At 37.6% G+C, this 14,384-nt stretch overlaps 1 pseudogene; it reads right to left on the bottom strand.

Moving 5' to 3' along the window:
• Positions 1-13,178: 13,178 nt before the first annotated feature.
• On the bottom strand, positions 13,179-13,272 carry LOC130037102 (uncharacterized; annotated as a pseudogene).
• Between the last annotated feature and the right edge of the window lie 1,112 nt (positions 13,273-14,384).

The raw sequence follows: 14,384 nt of genomic DNA, 5'->3' as shown, positions 1-14,384 counted from the left end.
CACCAATGAGCAGAGACCAGAGCGTGAGACTATGAAAAGGAAGGCTCAGCAGGAGATTGAGAACACTGCCAAACACACCTCTTTTGGTGAAAGTGCAGAACTTCATTGAGAGGGAAAAAGAGATGGACATCTCTTTCTACTATGGCTGCGTAATGGGAGTAGCTGGAATGGTAGGTTCCACTCGAGGTACCAGATGGTTTTCCTAGGCAAACACTGACATGCCATACACCTTTTATTTATTCTAATATATTTTTTCAAATTAAAGAGAAGCATCATAGTAAATTGGTTGTTAATAAAAGTTATGAATTTTGAGATGCTGTCAACTGTGGTTGTTTTTGGGAGTGGCTGGGTGTTGAAGGATGGGATGGGAAAGAATGGGAAGTTAGAGATAGGAAAAAGGGTGAATAGACAAGACTCTACGAAATACAAACTTGGTCCAGGGTTATAAAACCCATCAGATGAGAAATTGCATGGGCCTGATGAAGAGTTTGGTAGGGTCAGAGGAAGAGTATAGCCTACAGGGCATTTGCTCTGCAAACAAGAAAGACTCAGTTCATTTCTTGCAGTCTTTTATGGTCCCCAGAGACCCACCAGATCTGAAACTTGAGCACAGAGTCAGGAGTAAGACCAGAGCACAATCAAGTATGCCCCATACCTGGTTTCCTCCACAAGAAATTGGGAGAAATGGCACGGTCTGCAGTTTTTGGTTAAACGAATAATTTTGGAATAGGCTGAGGAAGGCAGATGAGTCTAAGATGACCAGAAGAAAAGTAAAAATTCTTCCATGGAGGCTGTGTTTACGCCTCATGGCCACTTTTCAAAAATAACCAGATTTGAGACACAGTAATAAAAGGTTTTCGTGGTCTATCCATAAATGATGCCTGGGGAATAAACCTACCAAATGAGTGATCAACGCCCTCAGAGTCATTCAAGGATGACTCTTAACAGGGACAAAACCAAGAGAAAAATTGAAGCATGAAGCCTGAAGATCAGCTCCTGGGAGATGCAAGGATAAGTCACCATGCCCTCAGGCCCTCTGTTCAGCACCCCTAGCTGCAACATTTCACTTATTCCCAGCAATATTCAGAGTTGCTGTTACGGTGACACTTCACTAGCGTGTTTTCACAATGCGGTCCATTGCCTCTGTAAGTCTTTGGATTTGTAAACTCCCCAAGGTAGCCAAGCCAGTTATCAGGAAATTTCTGGTGGGGGGAGCTCAAATTATATTAGATTGAGGGGCTGGTCCTTGGTCTTCCATGGTCTCTGGTTCCCGTAGCCTGCTCTAAACATCGCTGTTAACTGCAGCTCACACAAGAACCAACGTTATAAATGGCTTTGGGGCTGCGTTGCCGGAAGTACCAGACTAAGACATGCGCACTAGGTCACCACTTCCAAAGCAGTAGGTACCGGTTCTCCTTCAGCCTGGAAGGTGGTGGAGGAAAGAGATGGCCCTAGGATACTGAATGGTGTGATGGATGAATGGGAAGGAAACCGGGACGGGTAGAGAACTGGACAGCTGGTGATCATCATGGGATAGTTGGTGGATGTTTTTCAAATGAGTTAAAATATTATTTGTAGATAAGATTCAAAACAAAAATACGAAAATAAGATACGTTCCAAAGAACAGGTTACATAGAAGACCGAGAGAGCTGAAAGGGCTGGCATTCGGTCTGGAGCTTTGAATCATTCCATTTACTATATATGTTAGTTTCACATCACTTAGCTGTGGAGAGGAATAGTGAGAAACAGAATGCCACCAGAAAAGCAAACTGGATGACCACCTTCAAAAAAAGCCAGGTGGAAGGTGTTCACATGGATCCGAAGTGCAAATATATGTTAACAGGAACATATTTTTAACTAACTCTGTTTGGTACCAGTAACTACATTGTTGAAAATGGGGGGAAATGAACGCTGTTTCTGACTGACCTGATACTAACCAGTCAAGATATTTTCCCAGGAAAGGGTAGTTGACTGGCTGGGAACAGAAAAACGTGAAAAGTGTTTTGCTACTTTTAATGTATGGCTAGAGGAAAATGATCCCAGTCAATTCTCAAAACTAACAAGCTTCAACTCCCTTGAAAGAAAGTTATATTAACTGAGGAAAAAATGCTGGGAGAAAAGTCTGAAATGATGGGAAAAGAGACAATAAGTGCAAAAGGAAGGACTTGAAGTTTGGCGAAAACAAAGCTTGAAAAAACAAGATCTGGTGGGAACATGATTTACTGGGAATGGGATCTGAGGAGGAGAAGAGTAATATCAGGGATGTGAACAAGGAAAATCCAAGTTAATGAAGACTTAGCTAGCTGACTACTCAATGGGCAACATGGTTCCAAGAATACCAGAACTTACCAAGGAATTTACTTTAATTTTCTTTCTTTTATATGGTCAATTACAACATGTATTCTTTGCCTTCTTAAAACACAATTTGGAGTGTTCATTTCTTTCTCAATATTCTGTTCATTTGTGTAAGCATCTTACATAACTGCTGGATAACAGAATTATTTTATCAGACTTATTTTTTACTTTAATGTTTAGTTGAGATTACTGAAAACTAGGTCTAAAGTGAAGTTTGTCTTGATTGCTACAAGTAGAGAAGGGAGGACTAGGGATGGAATTAGAGATTATAGGGTACCACATTTAGTTCCTAATAAAACAAGTAAAGCACAGTGTCCCAAATAGACTATTGAAGAAGATATTCATGTCAATTTAACCTGTAAATTCAGCCTTTTCTCTATTTAATTAAAAATGAAAGAATGTTCCTATATTTGGTCTTTTAAAGACATTCCAGGTTGGTTAAGGAAACAAACACTGCCTATGAAATCATAGCAACATAACGATAAAAACCTGATTACTACTTAAATTTACAAGAATGTCAGTGCTAAGAATTATTTCCCTGGATTTCCTTAGTGTACATGATAGTCATATGAATACACCTGTGTGAATATATCGCTGGTATCTAATTTAGAGAATAGATATATAGAGATTAGATCACATAGCTGAGTGTGATCTCAACTTTTCTACACACTCCCATGCCCCACACACCCAAAGACTTGTACTAATCCTTATAGATCCATGACTTTTCCTCCTCCCCTCTCCCAGAGTCTTTTAAAATTTCTTTTCAAGTACTAATGTGATGCGCTTTAGAAAATGTTGAGTTAAACTTAATTGTTGTCATTTAGCTTTTAGATAGAGAACCAAGAAAATCTTATTAAAAGAGTATTTTTGTATTCTTTGAAAATGATAATAAGAGCATTATCCTTGAGTCCCTCAATAGACATTATATAAAGAATTTTGTGAGGAATTCCCTGTACAAATCAATACTCAAAGAAATAAATGACTTCTCTGAATGAGGATGAACTGGGACATTTCAAAGTATCAATCAGTGAATCAAAGCTGAAACATAGCATCCTATAGCTAAAAATGATCTTGATTTAATCTAGTCAACACCATTACATTTTTTTCTTATACCAGCTGATAGCACTTTTAATTTTTTAGTTTTTGTTTATTTACTTTTATTAGTGAAACACCATGAGGTACAGTTGTAGACTTACATACCTTTGTACTTGGGTTTCAGTTTTACAAGAATCAAGGACCCATCTCTCCAACAGTGCCCATTCTCCACCCCAAGGAACCCAGTGACCCTCCCACCCCCCATCTCCCCTACTTTGCCCTAACTCAGGGCATTCACTTTTGCTTTTTCTTTGTTTTAAGGTGTTGTGGTTTGCAATGAAGGTCAATACCATTACATTTTCAAAGAAGAACATAGGCCCCTATATGTTCAAGCACTACTACTGTCCTGCGGTTCTTCCCACCATGTACCCTGCTCCAAGACAGCCCTTTGGAAATATGCTGGGAAGGACAACTGGATGTTCCATTCCTCACACTGACCTGGAAGACTCTTGCTGATTCTCAACCACATCACCTATTCATTTGTTGCCTGATATCACCTCCTGTCCTTTATTTTTTTAAAAAAAATATTTGATTTGTTTCTGGAATATAAAGAAAAAAATTAAATGGACCAATAAACAAAAGCAAAATCAAACCTTTATACTCTGACATCAAAATAGTCCTTAAGGAGGGGAACTAAATGACTGAAATGGGTAGGGGAGTGTTGTTAGTTAGTTGTGGACAGTAGCTGGATATTTGACAGTGCATGGAGTATGAATACACAGTTCCAGAGATCAGGAACTCTGTACTTGAAGCGAATACAGTTTGTAAACTTGTCATCACAATTATATGTCCATATGAAATTTATCTACATATGCTTTGTGCCTTCCTTGCATGTATGTGTTATGCATTCCTTTTTCATGGCCTCAGAAATGCATCTGAGGGGACTCGGAAAATTAGTTGAGCACCAACTATGGGGAGAGAAGTACTAAAGAATTGGAGGAGGAAGAAATATGATTTGGAGCTTAAGAGCCGTGTAACAGGAATATATACATATGTATGTGTGTGTAAATACACATATATGTGTATAAATATATATATGGGCTGGAGCCATAGCACAGTGGGTAAGACGTTTGCCTTACACGTGGCCAACCTGTGTTCGATTGCTCTCCTCCTCTCAGAGAGCCCAGCAAGCTACTGAGAGTAACCCTCCCTCATGGCAAAGCCTGGCAAGCTACCTGTGAATTATTCGACATGCCAAGAACAGTAACAACAAATCTCACTATAGGGACGTTTCTGGTGCCTGCTCGAGCAAATCAGTGGACAATGGGAGGACAGTGCTACAGTGCTATGGTTAATTCAAACGTTGTTTATGTAAAATATGAAAGAATCAAATAAATATTCTATAAAGCTGATTACACCTATTAAATTAATATAACTATAAATAGTGTTTAGAAATTAAGTTGAAGAATTTGAAGGCTATAGAAAGATATTGACAATATATCAAGAAACACATGGATTTTTGAGGAACAAGAACACATAGCAGTTGTCCTTTCTTAAGGTTATTATTTTTGGCATTTATAGAATATGCTTTCCCTGAGTTTTTGTTAATAGCTTCCTTTTTTAGAAAGCATCATAATAAATTATATTTTTTAAAAAATTTAAAAAAGTTCTATTAGTGAGTGGATTCTGTATGTTTGGAACGTGGGAAGTATTTTCCTATGTAATTTACATTAAACATGATATTTACAACAGAAATACCATCTGCAGTATCATTCACAATAGCCAGAAGAAACTATGGTATAACTACACAATTGAATACTACGCAGTTGGCAGGAAACTGACATCATGAAATTTGCTTATAAATGGATGAACAGGGAAGAATATCATGCTCAATGAAATCAGTCAGAATGAAAGGGGTATACTGATTGGACTACCCCATTTTTTGGATATAAAAAACCAGAAAATGAGACTAATACCCAAGGATAGCAGAAACACAGGCCAGGAGAATTGGTCAATGGTTGGACGCTTGCCACAAGTGCTGAAGGCGAGAATTTGGAATAAAGACGGGACCGCTCTGACAATGATAGTTGGAAGTGATTACTCTGGGTGAGAACTGAGTCCTGAAAGTAGGTAAAGGAATAAACGTGAGAACCTCTCACTCTCTGTATTACAATCCACAATGCCCAAAGGATGTGTGTGTGTGTGAGAGAGAGAGAGAGAGAGAGAGAAAGAGAAAGAGAGAGAGAGAGAGAGAGAGAGAGAGAGAGAGAGAGAGAGAGAGGTGCCTGCCATAGTGTAGAGACAGCAGGCTGCCAGGTGGGGTTTGGGGTTGGGAGAGGGAGTGGTGGGAGAGAAACTGGGGACATTAGCAATGGAACTGTATACTAGTGGAGGTTAGGTGTTAAAATATCCTATGATTGAAACTGAATCATGAAAAGGTTTGTAATATGTGTCTCCTGCAGATTCAATACAAAAACATGATATTTAGATTCTACCACCATGACTAACCTATGAATTTGCTGAAATTTATTTTTATCACCTTGGCTGGGCTCATTGCATGGATGGCTGTGTGGTAAAACTTTTTCATTTTATGGGGACTGAAGAGACAAAAATCATAGGGTTGGGACTTCTGGTGGAAGGAGAGAAGAGCACAAAACACCCTGTTGACCACACCTCAGCAGGGTCACCTAAGTTGCGTGATGACAGACCTCCTTCACTGATTTCTTCTGTTGTAATGTGGAAAACTGAAAAGACTTTGCAGGCTGACAAGAGGTTGTCTCCTCCAGTTCTCACTATCTTCTTTTCGATTAGAATTGTTTAAAGATTATTTGAAAAATTTGGAGCTTAATGATTTGTTCTCATATATTTCCCCTAAATTGTGTCAGTGGGCATTGATCCAGGAAGGCCAGCATGAAAAAGTTGAGGTGTATGTCTTAACCACCAATGCCAACACTACTGTAAGTATGGAATCCAAAGTACAATAGTAAAAATTCAAAATGTGTTTGTCAAGGAAATCGGTGGGAATGCAGGAAGAAATGGGTAATTTGTTGGTGGAGGGATAAAGACACTGGTGGTGTGATTAGAATTGGATATTGTATGACAAATCTCCAATATAAATGACTTTGAAAATCAAAATTGCCTAAATTTAAAAAAAAGGAGAAGTCAACTTACGTCTATATTTCAAGAAGGCTTGCCTTGGCAAATTTTGGCAGAGAGACCATAGTTGGTAGAGAGAGGGAGAAAGAAAGGGAGAGTTGACAGTTGGGAAGAGAAGCCTGGATATCATGGAAGAGATGAAAGCTGATCTTAGAAGATTTGGAGCCATCAGAGTTTAGAGAGTTAAATGGTGAGAACATTGCAGTTTAGATACTTAAATAGTGAGATTGGTTTCAGTCATCAGCACTGTATACATAGAAAGACTTCAAAGACCTCACAGATATTCAGGCTATAATAACTATCAAGGGAAGCGTTTTTTTCCTGAAGCAATATGTAAGGATAATATATTGCCAGGAAGAATGATAAGAAGTTGGTTCTCTTTTTTACAGATTAATACATTAGAGATGAAAACTTTTATACAAAGGAATCTATCATCTTGTCCTGTTGCTCTGTTTTCTTGTTATCATTCCATTCTCCCCCATGACCCTACCTAATCAGGGCTCTCGACATTTCTCAGCAGTGTCACCACATAGCCTCAGAGCATGTGTTAACTGCAGGTAGCTCACAGCTCTCATGTTTGCCCCCCATCCAAGCCAGAGCCATCCTTCTGAAACCAAGGATATTTGCTGAAGGCCCATTCTTCCTTGAAGTGGCAGTCAGGGTTTACCTCTTCTTAATCATTTTGATTACAAATTTAGATGTATGTCACTATACTAGTGACAGGGATTTTCCAAACTATGGAAAGCATAAACATTTCCATTTCCCCCACGAATTTTGGGCTAGTTATTTTCTATCCACTGCTAATAATTTGTGATAATTAGGAAACAGAACTGAAGTAAAAACAGGGACATTTGTCAATTTGGTGCCATGACTAATCATTCTTAGTATAAGTATATATTTCTAGAAAAAAAAATGCAGAAGAAAATGAGTTGGTTGCTAGCAAAGAATGCCAAACCTCTGCCAAAAATTCTTTGAAAATAAAAATTCTGACTATGGACTGAACATGATTACAATTTAATGCCTCTTTTGCAGACCACAACACCCAAAAGGAGAGAGAGAACAAAAGGGAATGCCCTGCCACAGAGGCAGGGTCGGATGGGGGGGATCTGTGTGGGAGGGATACTGGAATACATGGTGGTGGAAAACGGGCACTGGCGGAAGAATGGGCATGTGATCATTGTATAATCAAAACCCAAGCACAAAAATTTGTAAATGTACAACTGTACATCATGGTGTTTCAGTAATAAAAATTTTAAAAAAATAAAATGAAATAAAAATTGTTTCGTCTGCCAGAGATCAGCAGATGGGAACCTGAATGAAGGCAAAAGATTGAATTGGTTGAGTTTTATTTTTCCTTGAGTATATTAATTTGATTTTGGAGTCAATTTATATGAGAGTTCATCAAGACACAGAAATTTTTAGCACTTCTCTTGTTTAAAAGTATAGTGATACACCATATCTCTATCTAACATTCTTTTTATTTCTGATAGTTTGACACAAAAGATACGTCATAATCATAGATAAATGTAAATTATTTAAATACTTTTTTGATTATTTAAAATTACCTTATAGAATTACATTATAAAATTTCATAAAAATTAAGATTATGCAGAATCAACTAGCATGTATCATATTACACTCACTACTGAAAGGCCTACTCTGTCATTCACCATTGTGCAGTTTTTCCACTTTGATAACACCTTTCCATCTGGTAAGTAAATAGTCTCATAGTTCTAAAGTTTGTTTTTATTGCTTTGAAAAGATCAAAATTATGTAATTTTCAACATTGGATGAAACTAGAGGATATCATGCATGTAAAGTTAGCCTTAGGGAAAGGAGCAGATACAGAGAGATATTTCTCATATGTGGGATGTAAAGACACACAGCCAGGTAACAACAAAGGTTCAAGAGCAATGCAAGGGGAGAACTGATCCACACAATTAGGTCAGGGTATTAGGAGGGAGGGATTCTGGGGGATTGGGGGAGAGGGAGGGTTTGTTATTTGAGAGAATGAGGAGTGTCATGTTGGAATTATGTGTATGAGAAACCATTGTTAATTGAATTATAAATCATAGAATATAAATAATGTTTTAGACGTTTGTCTGTCTCATTTTATTCTTTTAATTTGTTTTCTCCATATTCCACATATGCCTGAATTTGTAGGATGCCTATCTTTCTCTGCCTGGTTTTTGTCACTAAACATAATTTCCTCATGTTATACATTTTATATACAAATAATAAGAAGAGTTCACTTCATACAACTGAGTAGTATTCCATTGCTTTTCCACCTTTCATTTTCAAAATTTGTGGTTTAAAAGATACAAATATTGGTTTTAATAATGCTCTGGGGTTTTAAAAGTTTTAGTTTAGTGAAACAAAATATATTTTATTGAAAAGCCCTTAGAAACTTGTGAAACAGTTGTAGGGTGGAATGGAATATATGTTCAAGCGAGAACAGTCATTTAACAAAACAAGCAAAGAGAGACATAGAGAAAGGAAGCACGGTATTTCTTCAAGGGAGAACACAAGCTTGAGGAACAAGCCCACTCTGGTAGTTTAGGAATAAGAACTTGGATTGGTATGAACTTCACTTGTGCACTTTAGGGGAGAACCTGAGTGAAACTATTATAAGTACGTTCAGGATCATGATACACTGGAGTCTGCACTTGGAGTGAGGAGGGTAGAGAGTTCTTTGGGGAGATCCGAACTATAGAGAACAGTAATAGTATAACACGAATGATAGTATCTTACCGTGGGATTCCAAAAAAATCTTTAACAGTGGCGTCAGAAATGATAACATTCTTAGGTATTTGGGTTTCCTGTGGAAACAACGGGAAAGCTGAGTTTATGCTCTGGATGCCTCCGCCTGAAACAAGGTCAACAAGTCATGAATGAAAAATTTCAAGTTAGATGGATCAAGGATACTGATCCCAGGGGAAGGCTAGCTTTTGGGTGGAAAATTTCTACTGCTGGCCTGATGTAGGTTCTGATCCTGGGATACGTAACAGAAAGGAGGTAGTGACAGGTATCCTCAGAAGTGAAGCCTCTGAGACAGAATTCATTCATGCCAACTTATGGGTTATCAATGTTTGCTCATGGCTGCTACCATTATAACATGCCATTCAATGGTTTTGTGGTTTCAATTTACTGTGTCAATGTAAAGATGAAGTTTCCAAATGGAAGTTAAAAATCTGAGCCCCTCAAGATGATGAATTATGGGGAGGGGGGGAGCTGGAGCTATAGTACAGCAGGTAGGGCATTTGCCTTGCACACGGCCTACCCAGGTTAGATTCCCAGCATCCTGTATGGTCCCCCCAAGCACCGTGAGGAGTAATTCCTGAGTGCAGAGCCAGGAGTAACCACGGTGCATCGCCACGTGTGACCCAAAAACGCAAAGAATGATGATCTGGGATTGATCCTTAGCATTGCAAACGGCATTATTTTTTAATTTTTAATTTTTTCTTTCTTTCTTGCTTGCTTGCTTTGTTGTTTTTTGGGTCGCACCTGGCTATGTATAGAGGTTATTTTTTATTTTTTAAAAAACTTATAATTTTTCCTTTTTACATGTGGTTTAAAAGTAAATCTAAAATATTTTAAAGTAAATATATGTGAAGAAGAATAAAATTCACGGGAACTATTTAGTGTTGTTAATGATACAGGAGTCAGAATTTTGAGGTTAATTGTATGGGTATTGCATAAATAATTTTTCCCCATTACGTGGGCTGTCTTTCGATCACGGTCACCATTTTTTCTGAGTTGCAGAAACTTCTTAGTTTAATGTAGTCTCATTTGTTTATCTTCACTTCCTCTTCCTTGGTCAGTTGTGTTTCATTCTAGAAGTTTCCCTTAGCTTTAATGTCATGAAGGGATCTTCCCACATTTTTCTTCATATATCTTAAGAATTCAGGTATGATAGTGAGGTCTTTAATACATTTGATCTGACTTTGCGCCTGGCACTATAAAGAGGTCTGAGTTCATTTTTTTTTGCATATTGCTGTCCAGTTTTCCCAGCACCAGTTGCTGAAAATACTTACTAGCTCAACTTCATACTTCTTGAGCCTTTAAGAAAGATTAGGCAATAATAATCTGAGGGCCAGCATCAGGATATTTGACTATATTCCATTGATCTGAGGCCTGTCTTTATCTGAATATCATGGTATTTTGATTACTAAAACTTTGTAGTAGGGTTTGAAGTTGGGGAAGGTGTTCCCTTCTTCTTTTTACAAAAGATTGCTTTAGCTCTTCATGGGAGTTTATGGTTTTGTATGAGTTTTAAGAGTGTTTAATCTATTTCTTTGAAAAATGTTATGGGTATCCTTATAGAAACTGCATTAAATCTTTATAGAGCTTTGGGGTGTATTGCCATTTTTACAGTGTTAAACCTCTCAATCCATAAGCATGGGATGTGATTCCACTTCCTCATATACTCTCTTATTTCGTGAAGTAGTGTTTTGAAGGTTTTTTTTTTTTTGGTATAGTTCCTTAACCATTTTAGTTGATTCTATTATACTCTATTTTCTGAGGTATTATTTTGAATGGGATTGTTTTTCTCTATCTCTTTTTTCTCTTTCATTATTAATATATGGGAAAGCCATGTAGTACCAGATATTGATTTTGTAATATGCTACTTTACTAAACAAATCTATTGTTCCCAGGAGCTTTTTTGTAGATTCTTTGGGATTTTATAAGTATAGTATCATGTCATCTTCAAATAGTAAAAGCTTGTGTTCTTCCTTTTTTATATGGATGCCCTTGATATCTTTTTTTTTTTACCGAAATCTTATGGCAAGTACTTTAAGTACTATGTTGAATAGGAGTGGTGAGAGTGGGTAGCTTGTTTTGTGCCTGATTGTATTCTGGGATTCTAGTTCATTGATTTCTGCTCCAAGACTTTGGTTTTTCCCCCTTGAGAATAATGCTTGCTGTGGGTTTGTGGTAATTTGCTTTGACTAGATTGAGGAAAGTACTTTCAACTCCAATTTTGTTGCGAGTTTTTCATCATGAATGGGTGCTGGATCTTATCAAATGCTTTATCTACATCTATTGATATGATCATATGACTTTTATCTTTATTTTATTGAGATGGTGTATTCTGTTGATTGACTAGAGAATGTTAAGCCATCCTTGCATCCCCAAGCTAAACCTACTTGGTCATAGTGTGTGATCTTTTGTTGAGTTTCTGGATTCTCTTTGCTGGTATTTTCTTGAAAATCTTTGTATCTGTATTCATCAAGGAAATAGGTCTGTAATTTTCTGTTTTTGTGGTGTCTCTATCGATTTGAGTATTAGGGTGATCTTTGCCTCATAGAAGCTATTTGGGAGTATTTCTGTTTCTTCAATTTCCTGGAAAATCTTAAAAATGTTGGAAGCAGTTCCATTTTAAAGGTTTGAAACAGTTCACTATTGAATCCATCTGGGCCATGGATTCTGTTTGCAGGGATACTTTTGACCATCATTTCAATTTCCTTGGTAGTGATAGGTTAAAGTATTCCAAATCATCTTGGTTCAGCCTTGGGAGGTAATTGGAATCCAATAATTTATCAATTTTTTCAAGATTCTCTCATTTCCTGCTGCAAAGATTCTCAAAATAATCTCTGATGATCCTATGGATTTCTGTACTTTCTATTAGGACACCCCACTTTGCATTTCTGATTCGATTTATTAAAATTCTTTCTCTTTGTTTCTTTGAGAGGCTTCTCATGGTTTATTGATCTTATTTATTTTCTCAAAGAATCAGCTTTTTCTTTTATTGGTCTTTTGGATTCTATTTTGGGATTCTAGCTCATTGATGTCTGGTACAAGTTTTATTATTTCCTCCCTCCAGCCTAGTTTGGACTACTTTTGTTGGTCATTTTCCAAAATCTTGAGCTCTAATTTATTCATGTAGGCCCTTTCTTTCTTCCTGATGAATTCTGGCAGAGCTATAATCTTTCCTCTTAACACTGCTTTTGCTGTGTCCCACAAGTTATGGTAGCTTGTGTCCTCATTCTCATTTGTTTCTGGAAACTTTTTATTTCCTCTTTGATATCTTCTCTAAGCCAATGGTTGTTCATTACTTCCATTAAAGAAAATATTTCCTTGCTGAGCTTCAGTCTGTTTGATCTATGGAGACGTGACAAAGAAGTGTTGAAATCTCCTTCTAGTATTGTGTTGCTATCAATGTTTTTCTATAAGTCAATTAGAAGTTGTTTTTAAGTATTTTGCTGGTCTGTCATTAGGATCATATACATTGAGGAGGGTGAGTTCTTTCTGATGTACATATCCCATGACCACTAAGAAATGACTTTCACTGTCTCTGATAACCTTTAGCCTGAAGTCCATGTGGTCTGATACTAGTATGGCCACTCCAGCTTTGTGGAGGTGATATTTTCTTGAAATCTTGTTTCCCAGACTTTTACCTTTAGCCCATGGGTGCTTTGATTGTTCAGATGTGTTTCCTGAAGGCAGCAGAATGAATGTTGGTTTCAGTTTTCTAATTCATCTTCCCATTCTGTGCCTCTGAATTGGCACATTTAGTCCATTGACATTGAGAGAGATTTTTGTGATTGGGATTTGTGCTCTCTTTATGTAGAATTTTTGTACTTGTGGGGATTGTCTTAGCTTAAAGTAGACCTGTTCATTCTTCTTGCAACAAAAATATGGAATGCTTTACAAGTTTGCATATCATCTCTGTGCAAGGACCATGCTCATCATTTTATCATTTCAATTTTAGTATATGTGTTAAACTTAGTAGGAGTTAATTTTTCCATATTTTTCTCTTCTTATTACTTTGAGTGTTGTCCTTCCTCACTCCTATGGCAGACAATGATTCCTAATCAAGGAATGTATTTCAAAGCAGCATGAATAAATAGATTTAGAAATTTAATGTCCCAATAAGAAAAATATGGTTTTTACCATATTATCTTTTACCATACCCTAGGCATCAGTTTTACAAAATAATTCTTTTGGAAGATGGGATATGAGTTTGTTTAATGTCGTTCCCTGAAACCTTAATTAAGACCATTAAACTAGAGCCTTTTGCTTTTCTCGCCTCAGTCTCGTGTACATCTCCAGGAAAAGGTGGATGGTGTTGTCTGCACTTTGACCACCTTGAATGTATGTAGGATTTTTCTCCTGAAGGATGAGGTGAGAAGCATATTGATGATTTCATTCCACCTTATTACAAGTTCAACTTGAACGGAAGGTGAGACTCATGTGGCTCCTATAAAGGACAGAACAAAGGGTCTCAGTGAAGTTTAATGGCCAACTCACATTAACAACATAGATGACTCATAGTAACCTGTGTGCATCTTTGTGTATAGTGAGTTTCATATCTACTGATAGTGATTCTCAGTCATGACACATGGGCAAAACAGACCTGTAATTAAAAATCTAGTTCTCTTAGCAGAGTGGGCTCTCTGACGTGATTGAACAAGTTTGTAGTAATTTATTACTAAGCACATAAGTATTTTCAATGATGCGTACTTTTCGATCTAAAATTAATTCCAAATATGTCTAAAACAACAGTCTCCTGACCTCGCACCTGGCTTTCCTCACTGGGGCCCCTTGGAGATGGCGGGGTGAGATTCCCTCACCGCCCTGAGCATAGCCCCGGCAGCTGAAGACCTCTGCAACCAGCCATAGGTACGCTTAGAGACCACTCTTCCCAAGCTTGAAGGAGCCTCATGCATGAAGGAACTGGAAGAGGAACCCAAATGTGCGGGACCAGGGCATGAGATCTCCATGGCTGCTCAGATCAAGAATGTGCCCGCTCCTTCCAGATCCCCCATCTTCTAGTAATTAAGTGTTACAACCACGAACTACCCCTGGATCCATGTAATTCCCTCAATAGCCAACAT

The sequence above is a fragment of the Sorex fumeus genome, unplaced genomic scaffold, assembly GCF_029834395.1.
Source record: "Sorex fumeus unplaced genomic scaffold, SorFum_2.1 ptg000070l, whole genome shotgun sequence".
Lineage (NCBI taxonomy): Eukaryota > Metazoa > Chordata > Mammalia > Eulipotyphla > Soricidae > Sorex > Sorex fumeus.
The sequence above is the reverse complement of the archived record's forward strand: the minus strand, read 5'-3'. Positions and strand labels throughout refer to the sequence as shown.